Genomic DNA, 15882 nt, shown 5'->3' on the forward strand with positions numbered 1-15882 from the left:
CTTGATGGTAAAGGTCATAGGCTTGGAAAGTGCTGCTGGAGTATGTTGGGTAAGTAACTGCACTGCATTCTGTATACCCATTGTAGATACTATACACTAGTAGAGCTGGCATTAAATGTTTAGAAGGATGGTGTTCAAGTAAGTTATTTTGTCCCAGAAGGTGGCAAACTTTTTGAATGTTGCTGGAGCTGTATAAAGGGTACAGAGTATTCCATTGCATTCCTGACCTATGCCTAAAAAAGCTGTAAAGAAATAGGATATCAGGAAATGAGTCACTTTCCATGGAATATCCAGCCTCTCATGGTCTTGTAGCAATACTTCTGTAACTGGTCCATTTGAACCCCTGCTCAGTGAAGCCACCAGTATCTTGAGGGTGGGCAACTCAACAACAGTCGATAGTTGGATTCTTCCTGTCACCAGAGTTGGTATCTGATTAGTACGTCTGTGGCACAAATTTATTTGGCACATCTCATGCAAACTGTGTTTTATACGTCAGTCTCATTATTACAGTCATACTGTGGTCCGTTATCTTTTGCAATAGGATAAGATGACATCAGTAGTATGACCAATGTTTTAGAGGAGATTGATCAGAAACTTCGCTTGTGGCCAATGTCAGCTAGTTTAAGCAAGTAAACCAGAACTACACTACACTTAGGCAAGATCATGATTAGAAGAATTTCATCCTCCACTCTCTGGAACAGGGATTCCCATCCGTTTTTATGCCATGGACCAATACCATTAAGTAAGGGGTCCATGGACCCCAGGTGAGGTACCCCTGCTCTAGAATGTTCATGTAACAGAGAAGACAAAAGCTGGTTCAAAATAATAAAATAACTAGAACTAATATTGGTATAAAATAACTAGAAAAATTGAGCCTGCTTTCTTTAGCACAGTGAATATTGTGTTGTTGATGAAGTGTCATTGACCTGAAGCATTGACTACATTTTGGTCCTACACTTTCTGTCTAACCTGCAGAGTATTAAAGTCAGAAAAATGTTGCCCATATTTTTTATGACTTAGAAGGAATATCCTTGAATCCATGTCAGTTTACAGAGCAATCCTGGAGCACAATCCTCTCTGTAACCTGTTGGTCCCACATTCCCAAAAGCTCTCCACCTCCCTGTCCACAAATTTTATTGCTCACCTACTCACAAGGGGTAATTTACAGTGACCAGTTACCTACTATCCTATCCTCCTCAACTATTGGTAGTGAGAGGAAACCAAAGGTCCTGGATGAAATCCACATGGGGACAATGAAAACGTGCAAACTCCAACCAGACACACCGGACAGAACCCAGGTTACTGAATGTGAAGCAGCACCTCCACTTGTATTGAATTGTTATGTTGCCTTTAATATTTTACTCAAATTGTTATGAGGTTAGGCAATGCACCATTGAAACCGATGAATAGAGTATTAGGTTGATACTTAAGAATAGGCTATCAGAATTAAGCTCATTATCACTGACATATGTTGTGAAATTTTGTGGCAGCAGTACAGTGCAATAAATTAAAAATTACTTTGGGTTACAATAATATATTGAATTAAGTAAATAGTGCAAAAAGAGAGCAAAATAGTAAGGTAGTGTTTATGGATTCTTGGACTGTCAAGAAACCTGATGGCAGAGGGGGAGAAGCTGGCCCTAAAATATTGAGTGTGTATCCTCATACTCCTGTTCAAATTATACTTCTTTGTTCATTGCAAACTACAATTAACCCTGGCTTTCACTGATTGCAAAATATTTACATATTAAAACCATATTTGCCGATGCTTTTAAAACAGATTTTCTGTCGGTTAATGTTTTATCAGGTGCTTGGTTAGTAGGAACTTTAACATCTTTTATGATTAACATCTTAATTCCAGTCACGTAGAATTTTCAAATGTGTTTTGCCAAGAGATGCTCTGCTTTGCTCAGAGTTGTGTTTTGATGTTGAGTAAAAGAGATTTAATGTCGATACTCAGAGCAGAAATATGACAGTCCCAGCAAAACGTTGAGTAGATACTAAATACTGCATCTTAGTGACCTCCTGTGGCTGGAGGGAGGCACAAATTATAGCAAAATAGTTTTGTGCAGCAACAATAAGAATAACTTACATCTGCTCCTGTTCTAATAGCAAAATTTAACATCAACCATGGCTGACACCAGCTTTTAAATACTCCGAAATTTAATTTTCTCCTGGAGCCCACTACTTAATACATTTACATCAAATTGTGAACACATTTTATCACATTTCCCCAAAGCATTAGTTTAATATTCTGAATTTAATCACATCCATTGAGAGGTGGGGTGGAGATTTGTCTCTACCAAAGGAGGTGTAATGCACTCCTTCCCTCCACTAGCCAGCAGGTCTTGGGCAAGGTGTAGCACCTGTTCAGCCTCTCTGACCAGGGTCACATGAAGCCATGGGAGCAGTTTGTGGATGGTCGTATAGCAATTGGTGCATGTCACAAGTCTTGGTTATGTGATCACTGACGCCTGGCAGATAATCTCGGAAGAATATTGACAATGGCTGGGGTCACCCACCTTGTAAAGACACTGCCCAAAAGGTGACAATGGGTGGCTTGTGTCTGTTCTGCAAGCAAGACAGAAGTCTGTAGAAAAATTTGCCAAGAACGATCATGGTCATGGAAAGACCATGGTCACCTATGACACACAGCATGGCACATAATGAACAAACATCCATAATTTGGTGTTTTTAACTCTATTTTAATTTTATAATGTATTTCCAAGTCAAAAATAAATAAATAATTTCACTGTAAAAAGCTATTGGAACACAGGTCCATTACTCACACTCTACACTTGTTCATTCTCATTTACTTTTCCACTTTCCAGGCTCCCTCTGCCTTGATTTTATGCTCTCTCTCAATCTTCCATTATCCTGCCTTGCATCTAGATATTACTCTGTGCTTCCCTACATTACAGATTATATTCTTCAAATCTACCACAATGTCCACGTGGGCAAAACGTATTTGGGAAGTTCTGAGATTGCGATAGACTCACTTGTAAACATTCATTCTTTACGATGGCAAAATGTTCACAAGAAGGGGAACTTGACCAGCCATCTTGTTGCAAACTGCCATGGTCAAATTTTGTGTGATGGCCAGAAGAGATGGAATAGACCTTGTTACTATGGGTTAGTAGAGGGTAGTTCTGTATATTGTGATGGCCCAAAGTGTCTAAATATTGCAGCATTGTACAGCTCTGAATGATTATAGGGCTGTTCACACATGAAAGCCATTGTACCAGAGGCTGAGGGCATTGAATATCTGACTGAAATGTCTGAGAGCATGGGAGTGTTTAATTGTGACCTTGCACACAGTCCTGTGAGGAAGCTGCAGTTCATCCTTCCCAGGACAAGGGCGATAGTCAATTTCAGATGAACAGACCCAGCTAAGGGTCAGCAGCCAATCGCTGATGTCACAGCATCTTGAGACAGAAGTCACCCAATGTTGTAGTTTTGCAGTGGCAATGGATAGCTTCCTACAAACCCAGAGCATGGAAGTAGTGGAGAGGGACCTCTGAGGGGGTGATCATACTCCAGCAGATTACCAGGGATTCTGATATTCTGCCTCTAGGAGAGGCACCAGCTCAGAGAAATACAAATCTACAGTCCTTCCTCAGGGTGACACCTCCTCTGCACTTACCGTTGCTCTTCCAACATTCCTCTTGCTACTGTGCATGGCTGGCAAGCTGCCAGTCCCGCTGGCACGTCAGGGTCCACCTGTCCCCGCAACTGCTCATAGATCGGCATTAAGCGGAAACTGCATGTCCTCCTTATCTAATTGGATCCTGGATTTCCTCACCTGTAGACCCCAGTCATTTCAGACTGGCAACATTTCCACGATCTCATCTGCACAAGTACACCACAAGGCTGAGGGCTTAGCCCCTGCTCTAGTCGTTTTACAGCTAAGCTCAGCTCCAGTGCCATATTCAAGTTTGCTGATGACACCTTTGCCATGGGCCGAATCAAAAGTGGCGATGAATCAGCATATAGGAGAGAGACTGAAAATCTGGCTGAGTGTGTCATAACGACAACCTCTCACTCAGAGTCAGCAAGACCAAGGAACTGATTATAGGCTGCAGGAGAAGGAAGTCAGAGATTCATGAGTCAGTCCTCATCAGAGGACCGGAGGTGGAGAGGATCAGCAACTTTAAATTCCTAGGTGTTACTACCTCAGACGGCCTGTCCTGGGCCCAGCACTAAGTGCAATTATGAAGACAGAACAGCAGCACCTCTACTTCCTTATGAGTTTGCGGAGATTCAACCTAACACCTAAAACTTTGACAACTTCTACAGATGTGTATTGCAAAGTATATCGCATCACAGCCTGATACACAACACCAATGCCCTTGAATAGAAAATCCTACCAAAAGTTATGGATACGGCCAAATCCATCACAGATAAAGCCCTCCCAACCACTGAGCACATGTACACGAAACGTCATCGCAGGAAAGCAGCATCCATTATTAGGGACACTACCACTCAGGGCCATGCTCTCTTCTCACTGCTGCCACTAGGAAGGTACAAGAACCTCAGGAGGCATACCACTCGGTTCAGGAACAATTACTATCCCTCAGCTATCAGTCTTTTGAACATAAAGGGATAACTTCACTAAACTTCACTTGCCCTATCATTGAAATGTTCTCATAACCAATAGATTCACTTTCAAGGACTCTTCATCTCATGTTCTTGATATTTATTGCTAATTTATTTATATTATTATTTCTTCTTTTTGCATTTGCACGATTTGTTGCCTTCTGCACTCTGGTTGAATACTTCAGTTGGGCGGTCTTTCATTGATTCTGTTATGGTTAATGTTATTCAGATTTGTTGAGTATACCCCCAAGAAAATGAATCTCAGGGTTGTATATGGTGACATATATGTACTTTGATAATGAATTTACTTTACTTTTACTCTTTACTTCCAACACAAATCATTGAAAGTTCAGGTACATTAACAGCAGGCAATCAATGAAGCAAATGATTTCATTGCAAGAGGAATTAGGTACAAAAGTAACAAAGACTTATCTTGAAAAGACTGCACTTGGAAAACTGTGTTCAGGCCTGGCCTCCCTGCTAAAAGAAAGATGTACTTCAACGAGGTTCATTGGATTCCTGTGATTGGGTTTTGTCCTAAAGGAAGAAATCATGCAGACAAATTTAGAAGAAAAAGATGCATTATTAAAACCCTTAATGTTTTTACAGGGCTTGATGGGATCACAATCAGAATCAGGTTTATTATCACTGACAAATACTGTGAACTTGTTTCTTTGTAGTAGAGTAAGACAAAAGATTACCATGTTATGATAGAGATAAAATAAATAAATAGTGCAAAAAAGGAACAGTGAGGTAGTGTTCTTGGGATTTCATGGATTGTTTAGAAATCTGATGGTGGAGGGGAAGAAGTTATTCCTAAAACATTGAGTGAGTGTGCATCTTCAGGCTACTGCCTTCCCTAATAGAAGTAACGAGATGCTGGGATAGTGGTTCCCCTGACTGACTATCTATAACCAGTCTCATAATAAGGGTCTTTAAACCTCTTCAATTCTCTACCCTAGAGATAGGGCAGCTTGGTCACTAGACGTTAAGGGATTTATGGATATTAAGGAATTCAAAAGATATAAGCACAGTGCTATGCCCAAAGATCAACATTTAGAATGGTAGAAAAGATTTGAGGAGGCAGATAGCCTCTTCCCGCTTCTTTTTTTTTAATTTATTTTTTTATTGAAGTTCATCTTCAAACAAACATTTCTATAAGATGTATTTCAGATACTATACATATATGTCATATAGTATTATTTGCCACAAATCTCCCCATAATATTAATCTGAGGTATACACTTATAGAAAAGAGAGGAAAGAAAGAACAAGTGAAAGGAGAAAACTATGTACAAGTAGGGAGTGATCTTTTTTTTTACAACATATTCATTGATTTGTGAGAATAAAATCAAGCCTATGAGGTTATCTTCTCCATTTTGTAAATGTCCATTGTAATTTCCATCCATGTGTTTAAAGTTGGGCTCTCCTGTGATAGCCATTTCCTGGTAAGAGTCTTTTTACCAGCCACCAACAGTATATTCATTAAATATTTATCTCTTTTCAACCATTCTTGAGGTATATACCCAAAATATATGGTCTTACTCTCTAAGATTATTTCACATTTAAAGATGTCTTGTATCCCACTCCAATAGTCTTTGATAATGGGGCATTCCCAGAAAATATGATAATGGTTTGCATTTTGTTTTTCACAATTTCTCCAGCAAACAGGGATGTTACTGTCATAATGGGATTTCTGAGAGTGTGTAATAAAATATCTTATCAAGTTTTTCCATCCAAACTCCCTCCATTTCTGTGAACTGGTACACTTCCATTGATACCTCCATATTATTTTCCATTCTTCCTCAGATACAATTATCCCTCCTCAGATACAATTATCCCTCCTTCCTTCTCCCATTTTGTTTTAATGTATGAAGTCGAATGTGCTTTAAGATTTGACAAACCCTTATACACGCTTGAAGTGATTCTACTACCGTTATCTGAATTATATGCTTTTCTAAATAGCTCTATCAAGCATGTACTTGACTTGGTTACATTTTTAACCCTCCTTTTAACATACTGTCACATCTGTAAATACAGATAAAAGTCTTGTTTTTCTAATAAGTGTTTCTCTTTAAGCATTTCAAAACTCAACAGCATTCCTTCTTTCATTTTATTAGTAAGAACTATTATTCCTTTAGCTGTCCAGTCCTTAAATCTAGTATCCAGTTTATTCGGCGTAAAATCCAAGTCATATGCACACCATTTAAGAATTGCAATATCTCCCTCTAGTTTATATTCTTTTATAATAGCTTTCCATATTTTAAGAGTCCATTTCACCCACGGGTTATCAATAGTATTTATGTAACTTTGTAGGTTGTTATCAGCCAAAATTCCCTGTATGGGGATGAGAAGTATCCTCCCTTCAATGTTTTTTTCCATTGAGCATCATTTGACAGGTTGCACCAGCATATCACAGCTCTCAACTGTGCTGCAAAATAATAATCTCTAAGAGATGATAGGCCCCATCCCACCTTTTCCTTGGTTATTTGCAAAGTTTTGAGATGAATTATACGCCTTTTACCTTGCCAAATATATCTTGATAACATTTTGTTCCATTCATTGAATTGATTTTTGTTAATCTCTATTGGTAGGGTCTGAAAGAGATATAATCGTCTGGGCAGAATATTCATTTTAATGGATTCAATCCTTGAACTGAGACTAAAAAAAGGAATTAGGTCTCTTCCTGCTTCTAATTCTTGTCTTGTTATGCTTATTTTCTCTTTCCAGCTACCTAAAGTCATCTTCACTGCAAATGAGCAATCACCCTCAGCCTGATGCATTGGGAGAACTCAGCTCAGTAACAACAGGTTAGACAAACCCATGCAAAACGACAGGTGCTAAGTGGAAGCACAGAAGTGATTAATAAGCAATTGCAGGACTTTATGACTGCTTGAATATGTAAGAATGACATGGCATGTCTATTTGGTGGTTTCTGGCCTTGTGATATGATGGTGTGACTGTTAAGGTAGAGGGTTGATACTGTGGAGATCCAGGCTTCTCGTTATTCAGTTGTCTGTAGTGGGCTCACACATTAACTCTAACCACCCAGTTAACTTCGACCTACTGCAACTTGCCTAGCGCCAAAATGGTGGGCACCAACTCTCTGAGTTCACACTCATCTCTGAAGCATCTGCACAGTAAAGACAGTTATATTAGACCATTGTTTATTGAGTACAACTATAATTCAGAGCGTTTCTAAGCAAACTCATCCCTAATCTTCTAGACTTGGAACTCAGCACCTCCCTTTGCAACTGGATTCTTGACTTCCTGACCAACAGTCCACGATCAGTAAGGACAGGCAGCAACACCACCACAACTAGTTTTAACATTTGTGCCTCACAAGATTGTATCCTCAGCCTCCTACACTATTCCCTATACACTCACATCTGTCCTAACTCCATCTACATTTACAGATGATATCATCAAAGGGGGCTATATTTCAAATAACAATGTGTCAGAGTACAGAAAGGAGATAGAAAGCCTACTGGGATGGTGTCATGACAATAATCTTCAATGCCAGCAAAAGGAGAGTGACTTCAGGAAGGTGAGGTGGGTGGGGGGGGGGGGGGTAACAGAGAGAACAATGCACAAGGTCCTGTTTGTATCAACGGAACTGAGGTCGAGAGGGTTGTGAGCTTCAAGTTCTCGGGTGAACATCATCAATGGCCTGTCCTGGTCCATCCTCATAGATGCTACAGTCAGGAAAGCTCACCAATATTTGTATTCCCTCAGGAGGCTAAAGAAATTCCGCACATCCCCTTTGACTGTCACCAATTTACATTGACACACTAAAGAAAGAATTCTATCTGGATGCATTACAGCTCTGACCATAACTGCACGTTGCAGAGCTGTAAACACAGCCAGCATATCACAGAAACCAGTTTCCCTACGTGAACTCGGTCTACACTTCTCACAGCCTTGGTAAAACAACATAATCAAAGTGGTCTATGGTCTTACAGAAATCTCTACAATATTCCTAGAGACCCAGAGTATCTTTAGAATTTACCCTGCAGATACAAGGATTGTCCCTAAGAACTATTACTTCATTCACTGCAGCAATTATAATCTGGCAGAGCCAGTCACCTGCCCTAGACTGGTAAATTCTACGAACTTCCCAGACAGATGGCATTGATCACTCTGACGGCTGGGGCACACTCGATGCATATTTTAGAATTGTTAAGCTTCTCCACTGATGGTCATCTTGAGGATTCCTGAGTACATTATGTGTGCAGTCAATTTTAAGAATCCTACAATTTGGTCGAATCCACGCTCACAATGTCTGCTGCACTCCACTGAAGGAGATGAATTTCTCATTCATTAACCAGAGAGCTCCCATCACACTGCATCTGCAACGATGTGCTCCGAGCTATGAAGCAGCAACTGAAATCCGGCAGTCGAGAAGTTGCGGCACCCACTCCCACAGAGAGGCTGATCCAGGAGCAGTTCCACAACTGGAGGTCTACCTGTAGTGTGATGGTCTGCAATCCCTGCACAGGGAGAAAGGCATTTAAAATCTGAACCACATCGATGCATATTCCGAAAAAATGCGTACCAGCTCAATTTTATTAAAAATGGTTCACACCTCCCTCACAGGAACATATTTTTCATACCCCTAAGCCAAGAAACTGGATGCAATTTCCGCCTCCGTCTTCAATAACCAGTTAGCTCAAATCCATGTACACATGCCTAGATATGAAGAGTAAAATCTACTAGGGAAACTAAGGGACAATAATGGAAATAATTTTACAGCCTGTTGTGCCTATACCAGTTCCTTAGAAGAGCTCTTAAGAATTGCACTTAGTATCAGTTAAACAGGTTCCCAATCGTTTTTTAATGCCATGGACCAATAATACCATTAAACAAGGGGTCCATGGATCCCAGGTTGGGAACCACTGAGAAAGGACTTGAACACACAGATATGAAGTGACAGAGCTGTGTCCACTTGCACTGCACCCAGTGTTATGCAATGATGGACCTGTGTTCACTTGCATTGTACTCCAGAGTTAAACAGTCTCTTGTGGCTATACTGAGACTTACTGTGCCTATAGTAGTCCATTACTGAGAGCTGGCTGGTGGTGTAGTGACATCAGCACTGGACTTCAAGGCAGATGATCCCGAGTTCAAACCCAGCCGGGCCCCAACCTGGGCAGCAGCAGTACCTGTGCAGAAGAAAGGCCTGGATTGGCCCTATCTACTTCTAGTAAATAGTACGTCCAATCTTCTTCTGTGTCTTGCCATGAACTCAACTAAACGACTGAACAATAAAGGCTAAGTCTAGGTTCATCTATAGGAGGTATGAATAACCTGAGGTATATGGCAACTTTCAATTCCTTAAGTTGAGAGAAAAACCTGTCACCCCCTATACAACACAGTGGCACTGTGTACACAGCCCCATCTGGCAACACAAGGACTGGATGTGTGACAAGTGAATCGATGTGTGCTGCAGGCTTGTGTGGGTGATGCCTGTGCAAGGCAGATCCATGATACTGGTTACAAGGAATGCTCTATAATATTGGGATTACGATAAAAATTACACACTCCATAATGCATCATGACTCAACGTCCAGCTGGAAACTGCAGAACCAGGTGCTCATACTGCCACCTTGTGGGCAGTGAAAGAGAAGCAGTACAAGAACTGTGAGCCGGGTGAAGGGAACAGGGGCAGGACCGACCCTACATAGTGTACTGCTCTGCCAAACAGTACACAAACCCACCAAACAGCAGACCATTACTTACAGTGTAGAAACGACTCAAATATCTTCCACAGCAAATGCAAAGCACGTGAATGCCCAGAAGCAATGAAAATCTTACGTCACCAGCTCATAGCATTAGAGACAACACAATTCAACATATACCCAGTGGCCACTTCGTTAGGTATCTCTTGCGGTTATTTGAAATACTGTCACCTTCCTGTCAGCTTGAACTAGGCTGGCCATTCTGCATTGACCTCTCTCATTAACGAGGTATTTTGGTAATCCACAGAGCTACTGCTCACTGGATTTTTCTGTTTTTCACACCATTCACTGTAAACTGCCATGTGTGAAAATCCCAGGAGATCAGTGAATTTCAGATACTCAGACCACCCCATCTGGCACCAACAATCATTCCATGGTCGAAGTCACTTAGATGACGTTTCTTCCCCATTCTGATGTTTGGTCTGAACAACTGAACCTATTTTTCCTCTAGTAATGTTTAATCACAGTTACCAGGCTAACATACGATGCATTGCCACCACATGCTGAGCTGGAGTGTGCAACAGGAGGTACACCCACTTTAATTCACCCCCCCAAAAAAATCCTCAAGTAATATCAAAAAGTCTAAGACCTTTCAGAAAGTCAATTACACACTTATATACATTAAAATGACAGTGATATCTTAACAAACTTTCTATGTTAAATTGATTCAGTCCCAAAGACCTCAATTTAGCAATTAGATATTTCCTTTGCACCACATAGAATCTACATTCAAACAATATACTGTACTGTATGCTGCACTATTCCTTGACAAGCGCACTCCCTACAAATGGCTGTGCCATGCGTACTAGTTCGGAACAAGGAATTATTCATCCTCGTAGGTCCAATATGTAAACATGTAAGCATAACTTCTTCTCTACTTTTATACCCATCTCGCTGTTGAGTTCATACCATCCTCTGAATTTTATATACATGCTGTCCTTTCTTTTCCTTATCCTGACTTTGTTGCCAAAGTGATTGAATGGACTTTGTAATTATGGTTTTCACTTCCCCTTTATGCAAAGGCACAACTACATTTACATCCTTAACTTTGCTTGGCTAAAATGCCTGCCACCTCTTCCCTCCAACCCCAACCTGAACAGAGACCCATAAAATGGGACAATCAACCCTAGACCCAGCAGCCTCAATAGGATGAACTGAACCTCTTCGTCTGCCACTAAAACTTGCTGACAGTTAACTGAACCTCTCGACCATGCCCACATGTTTTTCTGCTCTCTCTACACCTATGACTGTGTGGTTAGGCACAGCTCAAATGCCATCTATAAATTTGCTGCTGATGCAACCATTATTGGCAGAATTTCTGATGGTGATGAGGGGGCATACAGGAGCGAGATACAGAAAAGCTTGTATGCTCCCAATGGGTTTTTTTTTTGTTTTTTTTCCATTAGTAGGGTTTTTTTTAGTTAATTATTAGGGGTTCTTTTTTTCCTTTTTTCTTTCAAAAAAATATTCTTAACACTTTAATTTTTCTTATTATTATTGATATATTGCTTAGCCTTGTTAATCAGTTATTTGCTAATTTAATCCTTTATTGTACATAATGACATATTGACTTAATGTATCTTTTTTTGTTGATCTTCAATAATAATTAATAAAAAAGATTTTAAAATGGGAAAAAAGCAAAAAAAAGTATTGAGCCCCCACAACTACTTTCACATTTTACTGCCTCATTTTCTAAATTTAAAATATATTGAAGTTGGATTTTTGTGAGCTAATCACCAAAACATTATGCATCACGTCATATCAAAAGAAAAATTCCAAAACTTGCCAACAATTTACTAAAAATTAAACACCAAATTTGTGGAGCTATGAAATACCTTTGTAATTACTACTCTAACTTTCCTGATGTGCATTACTGTATACTATCATACCAACTCACCCAATTTTTTGGTGTAGAAAATTGGAGAACCACCTGAATAAATACCTCCTCTCTCTGTAAGGTATGCATGGCAGCTTTTGACAGACCAAGCCAAGTGAAGACAAAAGAGAATTCAAGATGAGTCGGGGAAATGATCACAGAAGCAGTCATCTCAAAGGTGCTGAACATACTCCAGAGTCGCTGCAGTCCACCGTAAAAAAGTGGAAAACATATTAAACCACAGCCGTACTACCTAGGTCAAGTCCCTCTCTAAACTTGGTCGCCAGAGAAGAATGGTGCTTGTAAGAGAGACTGCGATGCCAACAGTCACCCTGAGTGAGCTGCAGAAGTCAATGACTGCAACAGGAGATGAAGTTCATGACTCCATAATCTCTAAGGCCTTGCACAAAAAGGGCTTTATGGAAGAGTGGCAAGGAAGAAGCCCTGGCTTTAAAAAAGCATATCCTTGCTCATAAAGACTTTGCAAAAGATACTGTAAAGATGTGGAAGAAGGTCTTGTGGATCAGACTGCAATGGAACTTTTTGGCCTCAACACTAAGTGGTATGTGTCACATAAATTTAATACTGTGCATCAGCCAGGAAAAAGTATGGTAGAAGTGACATCATACTACGAGCAACACATACAAAACACTGGAGGAACTCAGCAGGCCAGACAGCAACAATGGAAAAGAGGAAGCAGTTGATGTCTTCAGGACTGGAAAAAATGAGTCAGAGTAAGAAAGTGGGGAGGGGGGAGGAAAAAACACTAGGTGAAACCGGGAGGGGGGAGGGGTGAAATAAAGAGTTGGGAAGTTGACTGGTGAAAGAGATAAAGGGCTGGAGAAGGGGGAATCTAACTGGAGAGAACAGAAGGCCATAGAAGAAAAAAAAAAGGTAGAGGAGCACCAGAGGGAGGTGATGGGCAGGTAAGGAGATAAGGAGAGAGAGGGAAAAGGGAATGGGGAATGGTGAAGGAGGGGAAGGGAAGTACGAGAAGTCAATGTTCACGCCATCAGGTTGGAGGCTACCCAGATGGAATATAAGGTGTTGTTTCTCCAACCTAAGAGTGGCTTTATCTTGACAGTAGAGGAGGCCATAGACTGACATTTCGGAATTGGAATGAGAAATGGAATTAAAATGCTTCGCCACTGGGAGATCCCGCTTTTTCTGGTGGACGGAGTGTAGGTGCTCAGAGAAGCGGTCTTCCAATCTGCATCAGGTGTCACCAATATACAGACCTGGATACAGCAGATGACCCCAACAGACACACAGGTGAAGTGTCGCCTCAACTGGAAGGACTGTTTAGGGCCCTAAATGGTAGTGAGGGAGGAGGTGTTGGGGCAGGTGCAGCACCTGTTCCACGCAAGTATAAATGCCAAGAGGGAGATCAGTGGGGAGGGATGATTGAGAAGGGAGTCATGTAAGGATGCTTTTCAGCAGCAGGGACTGGAAATCTGGTCAGGATTGATGCGAAGATGAATGTTGCTAAACACAGAGGGATCCCGGATAAAAACCTGCTAGCCTCTGCCAGAAAGCTTAAACTGGGGAGGAAGTTCGTCTTTCAGCAGGACAACAGTCCAAAGCTCACCATCTGAGAAACTATGAAGTGGCTTGGAATGAAGAAAATTATTGGCCTTAGCACGGTCAAACATCCCTGGCAAGACTTCAAGATTGCTGTTCACTCTCACTCTCCAACTAATCCGACACAGCTTGAGCAATTTTGCAAGGAAGAGTGGGAAAATCTTGCTCCATCATGTTGTGCAAAGCTAATAGAGACTTATCCAAAAAGACTACTGGTTGTAATAGCTGCAAGAGGTGGCTCAACGAAGTGCTGAACAAAGGGGGATGAATACTTTCAAACTAGTAACATTTCAGTTTTTGAATTTTTAGTTTTTCATGCTTTACGATATCCCATTTTTTGGGCTCTACTGTGAAAAAACAGCATGTGATTTACAAGCCAAAATTCTCAGTTAAATTGATCAAAATCCCTGATTGTAACACACATTTATGTGAACAAAGGGTTGGTGGCTGATTACTTTTACAAGGCACTGTGTTGTAGCTAGTTGAGTGGTTTTGCAGCAACGACCTTGCACTCAATATCAGACCAAAGAACCAATTGTGGACTTCAGGAAGGGTAAGACAAGGGAACACACACCCGTCCTCATAGAGGGATCAGAAGTGGAAAGAACAAGCAACTTCAAGTTTAGGCGTCAATATCTTTGAGAATCTAACCTGGACCCAACATATCAATGATGCGTACACACACAAAATGCTGGAGGAACTCAACAGGCCAGGCAGCATCTATGGAAAAGAGTACAGTCAACGTTTCAAGCCGAGACCCTTCATCAGGACTGGGGAAAAAAAGGCGAGGAGTCAGACTAAGAAAGTGGTGGGAGGGGAAGAAGAACCACAAGGGATAGGTGAAACCGGGACTGAAAGGTGATAGGTGCCCCCCCACCCCAGTTTCACCTGTCCCTTGTGGTTCTCCCTCCTCCCCCCCCCCACTTTCTTACTCTGACTCCTCATCTTTATTTCCAGTCCTGATGAAGGGTCTCAGCCCAAAACGTCAACTGTACTCTGCCCGGCCTGTTTAAGTTCCCCCAGCATTTTGTGTGTGTTGCTTGGATTTCCAGCACCTGCAGATTTTCTCTTGTTTATATCAATGCAGCTACAAAGAAGGCATGACAGTGGCTATATTTCATGAGGAATTTGAGGAGATTTGGTATGTCACCTGAAACAGTCAAAAATCTCACCAGTTTTAATTCCACATCCCACTCCCATTCCAACATGTCAGTCCATAGCCTCTTCTACCGGCTCAATGAGGCCATTCAGATTGGAGGGACAACACCTGATATTCTGTCTGGGTAGCCTCCAACCTGATGGGATGAACATCGATTCCTCAAACTTTCAGTAATGCCCCCCCACCACCACCTTCACCATTCCCCATCCCCATTCCTGCCCATCACCTCCCTCTGGTGCTCCTCCCCCTTTTTCTTTCTTCCATGGCCTTCTGTCCTCTCCTATCAGACTCCCTCTTCTCCAGCCCTGATTTCCTTCACCAATCTACGACCCAGCTCTTTACTTCAGCCCTCCCCCTCCTAGATGCTCCTATCACCTTGTGTTTCTCTCTCCCCCACCCCACCTTTTAAATATACCCCTCATCTATTTTTTTCTCCAGTCCTGCTGAAGGTTCTCGGGCTGAAACATCGACTGCACTTTTTTCTATCGATGCTGCCTGGCCTGTTGAGTTCCTCCAGCATTTTGTGTGTTTTGTGAAAATTTCTCCAGATGTACTGTGGAGAGCATTGTTTTCTATTATTCTGTATTGCACTGCACCAATGCTGTAAAGTTAACAAATTTCACAATCTATGCCGGTGATATTAAATCTGATTCTGATTGAGTTGCTGCAGCATGATTGGTTGATAAGACACTTGTATTAATGAGCAAGTGTCCAGGTGTACCTAATAAAATGGCCACTGTGCAATTGCATTTGAAAAAAAAAGCTTAGAGGAAGTTTGTTATGTTACCTGTGATGAACTGGTTCAGTTCTGAGACTGAGAAATTAGGTGTGCATTCCTTCAAGCATAAGAGGCTGAGGAGGGAACCTGAAAGGTATGTGAAAGTCATGAGGGACATGGGTGGCTAATAAGAAACACTTAACCAATGGTGAGGT

The 15882-nt window shown here is 41.3% G+C and overlaps 1 long non-coding RNA gene across 2 annotated transcripts in view; it reads right to left on the bottom strand.

Annotated features, from left to right (window-relative positions):
• Positions 1-736: 736 nt before the first annotated feature.
• Positions 737-15882, bottom strand: part of LOC132382124 (uncharacterized) — a 31814-nt gene continuing 16668 nt past the window's right edge. Inside the window, exon 3 of one of the 2 annotated variants that reach the window (XR_009508214.1) lies at positions 737-5133. This is a non-coding gene — a long non-coding RNA (uncharacterized LOC132382124). Of the gene's footprint in view, positions 5134-5807; positions 9086-15882 lie in introns of those variants that run through there. The other variant, XR_009508215.1, reaches the window with a different exon arrangement.

Source organism: Hypanus sabinus, chromosome 27, assembly GCF_030144855.1.
Source record: "Hypanus sabinus isolate sHypSab1 chromosome 27, sHypSab1.hap1, whole genome shotgun sequence".
In the NCBI taxonomy this organism is placed as follows: Eukaryota; Metazoa; Chordata; class Chondrichthyes; order Myliobatiformes; family Dasyatidae; genus Hypanus; species Hypanus sabinus.